The following is a 14,213-nucleotide window of genomic DNA, read 5'->3' on the forward strand; positions in this document are numbered from 1 at the left end:
CCACTGTAAACCTTAGAAAACAAACCCTGGAAAAACACAATATCCCCCAAAAACAATTCAAAACCAAACTCAGTTCAAAAATACTCTGACCATGTGAACTATGAAACCAAACACGAAATAAATACACCACATGTCTCATCACACCGTCTACAAACAGAATAAAGCCACACAATAAATCATTAAAAACCACCAAACAGAAAAAACCCAGCTCTACCCAACCTGAATCCCTCCACACAACACACAAAACCCCAATAACACATTTCAGAAGTCTCTCAAGAAGAGCTACTAAGATTAATTCTACCTCAAATACAAACAAACCCACCCATAAAGTTATCCTCACTCAAAAACCTGATTATGTATAATAAATAATACTCCAAGAAGTCACGCAAAATACTACATATCCCCTAAGTACATAATATTGAATAAAAGCCACATAGAAACATCATTATTTATTAAAATTCCAGCTGAAAAGAAAATTCCTCCACTTCAGACACTGACAACAACAGAAGAGGAGTTTCTCCAATCAATTTGAACTCCTTTTGTCTCCATAACTCCTTTTTCTTCTGGGAGCACCGGGGAGGGATTGGTGAGACGAAGCTGAAAAGAAAAAAAACATTCCCCCAATAAACCCAAAGTGGCTTATCTGTTTAGCATAGAAGTTTGTCCCTTGTCGTCCCCCGAGGAAATGCTCCAAACCCAAATGCTCCTGCAGTCTCGTCATGAACCACGGCCAGAACTCAGGATAAATTCCTCATTCTTCACAGCTCGATATCGAATTGAGCTGATGCTCCCCTTTTAAACCGCCCCCGGCTGGAACCGGCCCCTCGTTATCCATCACAGCTGCACCTGTGCCTGCTCTGTCCCCTCTACATTAATTCTAATTTACCGGTTTCTCCTCGCTGCCTTCCCCGGGAGCGCCCGGCACGGCTCCAGCGGCGACAGCGAGTGCTGCAGCTCCGGGCACAGCGCCAGCGTGTCCCGCCCGCCCGCCCGCCGGGGGATCGGCAGCGGCCCCGACACCGCCTTGAATGGCCCGCCGAGGAAGCGGCAGTGACGGCGGACACCGGCCCGGAACTGCCCCGGAACTGCCCCCGGCTCGTTCGGTTCGGCTGAGGGGGACGACGTTCGGGGAAAGCCGGCTGGGTTCAGCTGTTCGGGGAAACTCGGCTGGGTTCGGCTGTTCGGCGATTTCCGTCAGCCGTCGGCTATTCTCGGCTGTTCGGCAACACTCGGTCATTTTCGTCCCTCCCTGGCTGTGTTCGGTGACGCCACGACTTACGTCACTTTCACCCCTCCCCGCCGCCATCTTTAGAAGGTCAGGCGCAGCGAACCGCGCCGCCATCTTGGTTGTGGCACACTTAAGGACCCCATCAGTGTATACAACAGGCGCCTGACTAAAATGTCTACCCTGAACCCGCCCGCGGCGCGGCTGAACCCACAGCGCGTGTCCCTACACCTGGAAACGCCGCAGAAAATTGTCCCCGGGCGGCGCCGTGGTGGGGATTTTTATGCAGGCACTAAGATAGACACACCACAGGTCCTCTCTGTTTCCCGCCCTTTTGGCCGCCATCTTTAGAAGGTCAAGCGCCGCGAGTTGCGCCGCCATCTTGGTTGTGGCATCCCCCCCAAATGTCCCCCTCGGCTGCTCGCACAGGCGCCTGACCACATCGCCTGCCCGAACACTGCCCTGGCGCCGCTCAGCCCTCATCCCGTGCCCACGCACCTGCGTACGCCGCGGAAAAATCACTGTCGGGCGGCTCCGTGGTCCAGGTCGCGCGCAGGGAGCCGGCTGCCACGTGTCCGGGGGTCCTCGCATTTTTTCTCGCCTTTTTGGCCACGATCTTTCGGTCCTCGGGCGGCAAAAGTGCCCGTGAGCTCACAGCCCGGGGCTGCTACGGCGGAGAGCTGCAGTACCGCTTTTTATCCACGAGATGGCAGCATTGCCTTACAGTTCACAGCCCGGGGCTGCTACGGGCACGGGGGAGAGCTGCAGTACCAAAATTTATCCACACGATGGCAGCATTGCCTCACAGTTCAGAGCCCGGTGCCAGTGAGGGGGGGCTGCAGTACCGCTCTGTGTCCACACGGTGGCAGCGCTGCCGCAGGGAGAGGAGGCAGAAAAGAACGTGGCCAAAATTCCCCTTCCAAACATCCCCGAAAATAAAGGCCCCAAAAGACCCCCAACCACAACAACTACGAGAACCCTGCCATCAACCAAGCCAAAACAAAAATAGCCTAAATTTTATGCTATATTTCCATATTTCTTCTAATTCTTATTAAGATATTTCTATTATCTCATGTATTTATCTAGTATAATTTATCTATTTATATAATCTACCTGTTTATATTATTAAAATTTGTTTATTATATCATGTTCATTTTATTAGGTATATTTTACATACTATAATATATGGAACATGTAATAATAGTGTAACTAAAGATATTATTCTTAGATGTTATAGTTGTCTTTTTGTTATGTATATATTTATTTTTTTGTATTTTTATTTTTTTTGGTAGCATTTATTTCTTGATATTTTAAACTATATGACTTCATTAACCTAACAGATCAAAACCAGAGTTAATTAGAATTGAAAGACTGGTTTTCTAAGGGGTAAACACTTAATCTTTATTCTAATAAATAATATAAAAATAATTTAAAAATAATAATATAAAATGAAATAATTTTCTCTTTCTGCGTGCTTTTGGGGGGATTGTTTGTGGGGGCTTTGTTTTGGGGGTTTTTTTGTTTGCTTAGTTTTAGATTTCTTGGGTAATAAACAAGGAGGTTCAGAGAGTTATAAAATAAAATGTCTACTTAGTTTTATTGCTATCCCCTAACCCCTAACCCTAACACCTAACCCGCTACCCTGACCCTTGACCCCCTGACCCCCTGACCCTTGACCCCCTGACCCCCTGACCCTTGACCCCCTGACTCCTGACCCCTGGCCCCTGACCTTTGACCCCTGAACCTTGACCCCTGACCTATGGCCTCTTGACCTTTGACCTCTGACCTATGTCCCCTGACCTTTTACCTTTGACCCATGACCTATGACCTATGACCTTTGACCTATGACCCCTGACCTTTGACCTTTGACCTATGACCCCTGACCTTTGACCCTTGACCTATGACCTTTGACCCCTGACCTCTGACCTATGGCCCCTGACCTTTGACCTATGACCCCTGACCTTTGACCTATGACCCCTGACCTTTGACCTTTGACCTATGCCCTTTGACCTTTGACCTGTGACCTTTGACCTATGACCTTTGACCTTTGACCCATGACCTTTGACCCCCTGACCTCTGACCTTTGACCTATGACCCCTGACCTATGACCCCTGACCTCTGGCCTATGACCTATGACCTTTGACCCCTGACCTTTGACCTATGACCCTTGACCTATGACCTTTGACCTATGACCTTTGACCTTTGACCTTTGACCCCTGACCTTTGACCTTTGACCTATGACCCGTGACCTTTGACCTATGACCCGTGACCTTTGACCTATGACCTTTGGCCTATGACCCCTGACCTATGACCCCTGACCTCTGGCCTATGACCTATGACCTTTGACCCCTGACCTTTGACCTATGACCCTTGACCCCTGACCCTTGACCTATGACCTTTGACCCCCTGACCTTTGACCCTTGACCCCTGACATATGACCTTTGAACTATAACCCCTGACTTACAACCTTTAACCTATGACCCCCTGACCCCCGGCCTTTGACCCTGACCCCCTGACCTTTGACCGTAATGCATTCTGAACCCTAAAATCAACCCCACATGTAACCCTATATGTAAATGTAACCCTGCATAATTAATTGGGTGGTTTGAATATTTAATTAGATCACCAGCATAATTAATTGAGTGATTTGCATATGTGTAGGTAATTAATTAGGTTATTTGCATAGGGTGATTAATTATTCAACTGGCTAATTGGGTCATTAGTGGTCCAGGTGGGAGTGGGGGGTGTGGTGATTAAGCAGTCATCTATAATCAGCTGCTCCCAGCTGGAGGACTAATTAGGGGGGCATACATTATGTATACCCTGTGTATAGGGGGGCTATAGGGTGTATATATAAATTAAAAAGAGTAAAAATAATAAGTCTGGTGCAGTGGTAGGAATTTTCATGCGGCCAGGGACCAAATATTTTTATTTATTTAAAGTTTTTTTTAGTATTTGTTCCCTGGCCGCATGAAAATTCCTACCACTGCACCAGAGTTAGAAATAAAGTTAAACTTTATTTCTAACTTTAAATTACAAAGAAAGAGAAAGAGAGAAACAGAGAAAAAACAGAGAGAGAGAGCGAAACAGACAGAGAAACAAAGCAAAAAAGAGTCAGAGCAACAGAGAAACACAGTGAGTTAGAGCGAAAGAGAGACTTGGAGAGAAACAGAGTTGTTAGAGTGGAAGTAAAAGAGAAACAGCATTAGAGTGAAACTGAGACAGAGTGAGCGTGAGAGAAACAGAGAAACAGACAGAGACTGAAAGAGAAACAGAGTTACACTGAAATAGAGTTACAGCGAAACACAGGGAAAGAGAAACAGAGCTAGAGAGAAACACAGAATGAAAGCAAAAGAGAAACAGCTAGAAATAGAACAACAGAGGAAAATAAAGAGTTAAGAGAGAAAGAAGCAGAGTGAGAGAGAAAAGGAAATAGCATGAAGATATAGAGAGGAAAATAAATAGACTTACCTGGAAGTAGGGAAATAGAGTGAAGGAAAGCAAGAAATAGAGTGAGAGAAAATGACTCAATGACACCAAATGAAGACAGGAGCCAAAGGGGGGCAGAGGGGGCAGGAGGGAATCTTAATTAAGGTGGATTCAACTACTATTGAATGAACATTTTTATTTACACTTCAGCAAAACACATGGAAACAACATATACAAATGCAAGTACAGATACAACCCATAGACACGCTGATAAAAGTACAGCTTCGTACAGAGCAAAACATGGAAACACGGCAGCAAATGCAAATACGGAACAATACAGGGAACCACAAGCCAAATACACATTGAGACAATAGAACAGTTTTTCTGCTTCTGAAACATCCATTATATCTCATTTTATTGGTACAGGAAATGCAAAACAAAAGCAGCAGATGTAAAATAGAACAGTCATCCACCACACGCACCTCCTTCAGCTTGCACACAAACCCACCCTCGCTCTCACCTCAAAGCACCTCCCAACAACCCCCAATCATCAACACACACTCGCAGCACTCCTCGGGAACGTGGTTCCCGGGAGCCTCAACACAAACCGGCCTGCCTGACGAAAACCCCGGTCCCTAGGCCGTCGGCACCCAAACTTTGGCGATGAACATCGCCTCGCAGACCGGCCGGGACCGAGGAAAAAAAAACCCAGCCGGGGGGGAAAATTAAAAAAACCCCCCCAGCTGGGGATTTTTTATTCTAAATTTAAAATGTGTTGAAAAACCTGAAAGGCAAAAGTCACGCACACAAGGTTAGAACCAGTCAAACCAGTCAGCACACACACAGGCAAACACAAGCAAACACAGACAACTCTCATATACACACAGTCACTCTTCAGCGTACATGGTAGATTCCAGGAAACTTGTAGCATCAGCAAGCACAGAGATGCTAATCCTCCTCAGGGACCTGGAAGACAACAAGAGGTGGTCAACAAGGGCTTATCTGACAGCAAGTTATCCCCACTCCAGGCCCATATCTCCTATGCCCAAAACTCCACAGAAAAGAGGTGAACTGTGAAGTTTTACAACTGTTCTACCTCACTAAGACTACGTGCCAGGGCAGGGCAGCTCACACATAAGTGGCATAAGATAGCCTGATACAACATAGACACATACAATAGGATACAGCATAAGCCAGCATAGTCACATACAACATATTCAGATACAATGTAGGCACATACAATATAAACCAACATAGTGAGATGCAATAGACTCAGATACAATGTAGGCACACACAATATAAGCCGACACTGAGAGACGCAATATTGGCGCATTCAACATTGGCACATACAACGTGAGCAGAGACAGGTAGAATACAAGTGCTGACTTCAGATAACTCTGAAAGATACTGCAGGCACGTGAGGGGAATCTAATACCCTCCCTATAAAAGTCCAAGAGAATGGCATCTGAAAAGGCGGCGCTACCGAAGCTGAGAATGAAAACGGATGAAAACGCTCAAGTGTCCGTGTGCCGGCCTCAAAAAGTCAAAATGTAACGAGGCCGGAATAAGGATGATCCGGGAAAGTACGCGAGGAGAATACGGCCGATGTGGGCCGGAATGATGCAGATAAAGCGTCTGGATGTAACAAAGGCCTATCACACAGAAGACAAGGGACACAAACAACACAATGCAGACGCAGACAACACAGCAGACACAACTTGAAACTGCCAGGCAGCTTCACCTTATGGACCCAAGACTCCTAGCACAAGATGAGCCACAGGCTGATGACACCAAAAGAAAGAAAGCTTTAAGGCAATAGCACGTGATGATGAAACGGAACTCCTTACAAGAACTAGCGCCTAAGTTGTTAATACGATGCTTGAGAAGCTGGGTAGGCCAAGAGAAGGAAGCGATGACTGCCGGGGGACCGTGGCGATAGCTCTGGACCCGAAGGCGACCTCCTCGGGTAAAAACGTCCACGAGGATGTTGAGACTCAAAGACAGATGACGGCGCAAAACACGCGAGGACGCGGAACTGCCCTGCCCGGCAAAGCCTCCGGTGAGGCCGAGGTGAAACCCTCTCCCGTTACTTCCGAGGGGCCCGTCCCACTAGGGCCCTCTCCTCTAAGCTGACTTTGAATTGCCTCCTTTTGCAAAGCTTTTTCCCCTTCACCCAAACACCAGCCCAAACACTTATCTTTCACAAGATGAGCGGACAAAAATCCATCTTCAATGGAAAAGAACACATCCACTTCAGTGCTGCCATATCCAGTCTTGGGCTCTGCACCTCATGGTACCTAAGACAACAAAACAGAAAATGTGACAATTGCCTGACAGAAAAAGTAATCCCCAGGCCTCCCCTGCACCGCTACCCCGGCTCACCTCAGATCATCATTTGACTCCTGAGGCTGCCCGGAGGGTACCTGCAAAAGGAAAAGGCACATATTTAGCGTGCTGTTACACACCGCTCACCTGAGTCATCCTGTCAAAATGTCAACTCACCTGCTTGCCCCTCTTCCCTGGTATGCGTAGGGCCGCAGCAGCTCCCACAAAGAAACAAGGCAAAAAGCAGGCTGAGTTACTGTGAAAACACAATTGCTCCAGTCTGACAGAACTCTGAAACATGTATATCTTAAACTTGTACCCACCAAGCTGCTGGGATCCAGGACTGGAACACCTTGCAAGTGGACCACCTTAAAAAAAAAAACCCAAAAAAACTCAACAGTGTATGCTTAGAGTTGCACCAGAAATTGAGACCTGAGCAACAACTGCTTCCATCCACCAGTCAACACTCACCCTGTCTGCTTCACCTGGAGTGCCAATATCATATGTTATCTCCTAAAAATAAAGACAAAGAACAATGAAATACACCTCAACGTCAAGTTACTGCTGGTAATACTGTGCATGGGGAGAATGAGACCTAAAAGAAAAAAAGGCACCACAGTGTTCACAGCTTTCTCCATTCAGGTTTTTTAATTTTGCAGAAAATACAGAGGTTTTTTACTAACTGCACTCTCAATTATATCCAGACATCCAATGGACATGGAGGTCATTTTTCTACTCAGGGTAAGAAAGAGAATGGAGAAAAAAAAAAAAAACAAAAAAAAAAAAAAAAAACAACCCCAAAGAAAACATAAGTTAATGGTTTCTGTGTAGAAGTCCACCAGAAGGGTGGTCAGTGCTCAGAGAATGGGAGTCTCCTGGAAAACAGAGAATGCTTGGTCTTTTTTCATGCTATCCTTTATCTTTTTCATATTAAAGCATGGCACAAATGAATTTAGTGTTCTTTGATGTCAGTCTTTTCCTGGTTTTTCTCTCCTTTAGGGTCAAACTTCCACATACTCTGGGTAAGAAATAGTATTTAAAAAAGGAACAAAGAAAACATGAAAAAATAAAAATTAAAAAAAAACTGAATAAAAATAAAAAGTTTTTAAAAATTAAAAATACAAAAAATAAAAACATGGAAATAAAATAAAAATCTAAAAAAAAAACTAAAAGTAATGTTAAAAAAAGTTAAAAATAAAAAATAAATATAAAATCTTTTAAAGAACACAAAACAACAGCTGGACTGGGATGAGGCCTTCCAGGGGCTTTGCTTCCTACTGGCTCCATCCTTTTTTACCAACTACCTGCAAGACGAAAAACAACAGGGATAAAGTTTCAAACAGGATGTCCTTGGTTGAGGCACTTCAAAATAAGATTTTTAACAAAAAGTCAGCCAAAAAAAGAGAGTCTGAAAATCAAGATATAAGCCTCACAGCTATTTAAAAACAAAACAAAACAAAAAAGCTGTCACTGGTGTGCATAACTTGCCAGCCCCTCATGGTTTGAAGTCCTTAGCATTTATTTTTACCAAGTTGACAACTAAAGCCTTGTAGAAAGGTTAAAAACAAAATCCTGGACAAAGCCAGGCATTTTCCCAAGCCCCCTCAGTGTGGAGCTGTGTCAGCCCCAAGTGTTTGGTCCCCCAGCCCAGCCCAGAGCAGGCTCGAGCTGCTCCCCAGGGGGGGTTACCAAGGGACTCACTTGTTTGGAGCTGTAAATGCAGGTGCCCTGCACTGGAGTGCCAATAAATGTGAAATATGGGACTCTCATCATCAACAGTGACTGACCTTCCCTGGGGAGCCCCCTCACCCAGGATGGGGCACTCTGCCATGGATTTAATCCATCTGCATCTGAAAGGAAGTCAGGACAAAAGTCAAAGTGCTGCAAGATAACTTGACAGCTCCAGACAATTTATGTCAATCTAGGAATACCCTCTACAGCCCAACTACACCCCACATGACAAATTTCAAGCCCCCAGGACTTGTCCCATTCCCCCTACACCCAGACTGAGCAACAAGGCAGAGCAGCTCCAGGACAAACACACCAACACCCGTGACACAGGACAAAAGGGGGGACACAACAGGGACAGAAATATCTCAGCAAGAAGAATGACCCTGAGGGCCGAGAGAACTCGCAATGAGATGACCGAGGTCAGACCCATGGGGAGCTGACCAGGCTCAGAGAACCCTGCAGGAAGAAGATGCCAACGAGATCACTCATCCCAAGAAACACAGGGATGGATGCCTGAGAATCCTATGGTCAGAATCCTCCACTCAGCTGTGCACTTTTAGAAGACCTAATCTGCCAGAATGGATCACAGCAGTGCACAGCTGTGGATACAGCTCAGAACAAGACCTGGAAAGGCATCAGAGTGGATGGTTGTGAAGAGAGATGGATAAGGCACCAGCCTGGATGGTTGTGAAGAGAGATGGATCCTGATGTGTCTGAGCACCCGAGTCAAGGGTTTGATGCCTGGCCTGGTATCAGCACCAGGAACAGGGAGATGCTAAGAATGATGCCTGGGGTTTCTAACAGATCCCTCAAAGGGATAACACAACAGACACAGAGCGCACAACAGACAAGTGACACGACCTTGCCCTGGGACTGCTCTGCCCTGCACACCTCAGCACTGGGATCAAAAATGAGACTTTTCCCTTTACACAGCCTAAGGGGTCACATCTTGGACATCCCCATCTCCAAACCTGATTTAAAAACCCCTCCTGGTGACCCCTGAACCCACACCCCACTTTCATCCCCTCTGTGGCTCCCAGCCCTCCACTTATCTCTTAGACATCTGGAGATGCAAATCCACGTCAGGTACAAAAAAAGGCCACCTCTCCCTCAGGGAAATTCCTGCTGTCACTGGGCTGTTATCTCACACTCAGCTACAATAAAGGAAAGCAAATGTGACTGTGTGATCTCAGCAGCACATTGGCCAAAAACCAGCAATTCTGCTACTCACCACCTCCTAAGCACACCCAGGTCCTCGGGCCCTGTGCTCCAGCTCTGCTCAGACACCAACACTGCGGGGTGTGCCTGGGTTAAGAGCAGACAAGGTGATGTGGCACTGCTGAAACTTGAGCAGAGCCTCCCTCCTCCTCCCTGACACACCTCAACTCCTCGGCTGTTACCAAAGCCCACCTGGATGGCCCCTTCAAATGGAGAAGGTCAAGGCTTCACCACAGAGTCCTGTAATGTTCCCAGGGTCCAGCTGGTGAGGGGAGCTCGGCATCGTGTGAGTGGAACACCTAAAACACACAGCACTGGACGCTCAGCGTTCCACCAGCAAGTGAGGCTTGAGCAATAGTAACTGCCTCTGTCCACTGATCACTGCTCACCTCGTACACTTCACCTTGACTGCAGAGATCCAGCTTTGCCTCCTAAAAATAAAGACAAAGAGCAGTGCTGTAACATGGCCACCATTTACACTCCCCTGCAAACACAAACAGTGACTGACCTTCTCAGGGGAGCCCCCTCACATAGGATGGGGCACTCTGCCATGGATTTAATCCATCTGCATCTGAAACAAAGTCAGGACAAAAGTCAAAGTGCTGCAGGATCACTTGACAGCTCCAGACACTTTGTGTCACCCTCACTGTTTTTACTCCTGAGGGGTCCATCCCACAAGGGCTCTCTCCTCTCTCAGGTAACTTTAAATTGCCTCCTGGCACTGAAAAGGTTTTTTCCCTTCTCCCAACCACCAGCCCCAGCAACTTAACTTTTGAATATGAGTGGACAAAATCCATCCTGGGCAGAAATGAACGTGTTGGCTCCGTGGATTTGAAGACGTTCTCTCAGTGCTGCCATATCCAAACTCCAGCTGTGCACCTCCTCACACTACCTGGAACCACAGAACAGAAAATGTGACTATTTCACTCCAGAAGAGTCACCCCCGGGGCTCCTCTGCACCCCTGTCCCGGCCCCCCCTCAGATCTTCCCCCCACTCCAGAGGCTGCCCAGAGTGAACCCAGCAAAAGGAAAAGGGACACACTGAGCACAGCACTCACCTCTGGGCCACCTGCCCAAGTGCCAACGCACCCACTCCCTCTATTCCCTGGCACACCTGGGGCAGCAGCAGCACCTGCAAAGAAACAAAAAAGGAAAAATTATGCTGAGTTACTATGAAACAGCAACCTCCCTGCTCTGCCTGAAGCACAGCACAAGTGAACCTTGATGTTGCACCCATCTACCCTCCTCTGGCATCCTGGGCCAGCACATCTGCCAAGGAAACCACCCAAAATAAATAAATAAATAAAACCAGTGAATGCTTAGAGTAGAACCAGAAGTGAGACTTCAGCAAAAGCAACTGCTTCTGTCCACCATCACTGCTCACCTCATCCACTTCACCTTGACTGCAGAGATCCAGCCTTACCTCCTAAAAACAAAGACAAAGAGCAGTGCTGTAACATGGCCACCATTTACACCTCCCCTGCAAACACAAACAGTGACTGACCTTCTCAGGGGAGCCCCCTCACCCGGGATGGGGCACTCTGCCATGGATTGAATCCATCTGCATCTGAAACAAAGTCAGGACAAGAGTCAAAGTGCTGCAGGAGGACTCGACAGCTCCAGACACTTTGTGTCAATCCAGGAATACCCTCTACAGGCCAACTACACCCCACATGACAAATTACAAGTACCCAAGACTTGTCCCATTCCCCCTACACCCAGACTGAGCAACAAGGCAGAGCAGCTCCAGGACAAACACACCAACCCCTGTGACACAGGACAGGACAAAAGGGAGGACACAACAGGGACAGAAATATCTCAGCAAGAAGAATGACCCTGAGGACCGAGAGAACTCGCAATGAGATGACCGAGGTCAGACCCATGGGGAGCTGACCAGGCTCAGAGAACCCTGCAGGAAGAAGATGCCAATGGGATCACTGATCCCAAGAAAAGCAGAGATGGATGCCTGAGAATCCTAAGGTCAGAATCATCTACCTGTCTCTGCATTCTGACAAGACCTAATCCACCTGAATGGATCACAGCAGTGCACAGCTGTGGATACAGCTCAGAACAAGACCTGGAAAGGCATCAGACTGGACACTTGTGAAGAGAGATGGATTCTGATGTGTGTCTGAGCACCTGAGTCAAAGTTCAATGATATCAGTGCCTGGCCAAGGAACAAGGAGATGTTAAGAACAATGCCTGGGGTCTCCAAAAGACCCCTTGAAAGGTTAAGGCAAAAGACACACAAAACAAAACACACAAAAGACACAGAGTGCACAACAGACAAGTGACACGACGTGCCCTGGGACTGCTCTGCCCTGCACACCTCAGCACTGTGAGACCTTCCCTTCACGTGCCCTAAAGGGGTCACATCTTGGACATCCCCATCTCCAAACCTGACCCAAAAATCCCTCCCGGTGACTCCCAACCCACACCCCACTTTCACTCCCTCTGTGGCTTTGAGCCCTTCACTTATCTCTGGGATGTCCAGGGATGAGAATCCACATCAGGGGCCAAGGAAGGCTGTCTCTGCCTCTGGGAAACTCCTGCTGTCTCAGTCCGATGCCATAAAGAAAACCAAACATCCACGGATGATCTCAGCAGGGCTGTTGGGTGAGAGAATCTCAGTGTGAGACAAGTGACCACCTGAAACACACAAACAATAAGGGATGCTCAGAGTTGCACCAGAAACACCACTGCCCTGACCACACAAACATATCAATTTTAGAAAACACAAACAAAAGTCCAGCAAAAAAAAGCCAACTCTTATTATTCCTAGTCCATCTTCCAAATATAAAAAAAATAACCCCTATATCCATTCTCCTCAAAAAACCTCCAAAATACGTACTCAGAACCCCCCAACTTAAAGACCTGCCTCTAACCAAAGAAGCATAAAACCCACATCTTTTAAACTATAAAAACTCATTAAGCTAACACATCAAAACCACAGAATTTTAGATCCTTAATCAACACCAGCACACCATATACACCAATCCCATCTCTACATACCAAATCAAAACCCATTTTCTATTACTAACATAACAAAAAATTCACAACCTTTAACTGCAATAAAAACTAAAAACACCCAATTAGAAATAAAATAATTTCATTATAACTAAGCAAAAACTTCAAACAAACTTCCCCCAAAATAAACATTTTATCCACCAAAAAAACCTCAAACATTTAAAATAACTACTTCAAAAATGCCTTCTGTACATTCCAGACTGATTTTGGGAGCAAAGCAAGGAAAGAAAAAGCACGCAGCCTGTTTTAAGAAAACAGTGTTTACTCCTGTGCATTCCCTGTCCAGTGTATTCAGCCCAAGCACAGACAGACTGCAGCACACAGATCTCCTTTGCTCTTAGTTAGTTTTAGCCAGCTAAAGAAAAGCCTTTTTTTTTTCCCTTTTTCTTCTGACTGTTTAAACCTGCTGCAGACTGAAAAACCCAGAGAAGCACAACAATAAACAAATCAATCAACAAAAATAAAAATAGCACAAATACGCTTAAACTAACAGCACCAAAAAGAATTATTCCTAACTCAATGAACCCATAATTCCTCAAAACCATCAAAACAAACAGACCACCTATAAATACACACAAAACCAAAAGACCCATTAGACTACAAACAGTATCCCCTAAATTATCCAAAACTATAAAACATATACCATAGCCAAGCAGGCTAAATAAACAAACCCCAATAACACACAAAAAAATAATTGTAAATATTAAGAAACCCTAAAAAATTAACTACATCACACTGTCTCAAACCCACTAAAACAAACACTAGATGCTCCCTATGATAAAAGCCACCTGACTTATTTATTTATTTTTTATTTTATTTCTTAAACAAATAAACCTTCCCCTATACCTCACACCACAGCCTATTACACCACTGTAAACCTTACAAAATAAACCCTGGAAAAACACAATATCCCCCCAAAAACAATTCAACAACGAAACTCAGTTCAAAAATACTCTGACCATGTGAACTATGAATTCTAACATGAATTAAATACACCACACATCCCTCACCATACACCACCTACGAACAGAATAAAGCCACACAATAAATCACTAAAAACCACCAAACAGAAAAAAACAGCCCTACCCAACCTGAATCCCTCCATACAATACACAAAACCCCAATAACACATTTCAGAAGTCCCTCAAAAAGAGCTACTTAAATCATTTCTACCTCAAATACAAACAAACCCAACCATAAAGTTACCGTCACTCAAAAACCAAATTATATATAACAAATAATACTCCAAAAAGTCACA

The 14,213-nt window shown here is 45.7% G+C and overlaps 2 long non-coding RNA genes across 2 annotated transcripts; both read right to left on the reverse strand.

Moving 5' to 3' along the window:
- Positions 1 to 434: 434 nt before the first annotated feature.
- Positions 435 to 976, reverse strand: LOC310906489. The gene is made up of 2 exons (XR_014589408.1): positions 887 to 976; positions 435 to 597 (listed from the first exon to the last, which is right to left on the reverse strand). It is a non-coding gene; the product is annotated as an uncharacterized lncRNA (long non-coding RNA).
- Positions 977 to 10,984: 10,008 nt separating this feature from the next.
- LOC310906121 lies at positions 10,985 to 11,511 on the reverse strand. The gene is made up of 3 exons (XR_014589357.1): positions 11,433 to 11,511; positions 11,313 to 11,354; positions 10,985 to 11,060 (listed from the first exon to the last, which is right to left on the reverse strand). It is a non-coding gene; the product is annotated as an uncharacterized lncRNA (long non-coding RNA).
- Positions 11,512 to 14,213: the final 2,702 nt, after the last annotated feature.

This window comes from Zosterops lateralis (assembly GCF_965231275.1).
Source record: "Zosterops lateralis genome assembly, chromosome: 2".
Lineage (NCBI taxonomy): Eukaryota > Metazoa > Chordata > Aves > Passeriformes > Zosteropidae > Zosterops > Zosterops lateralis.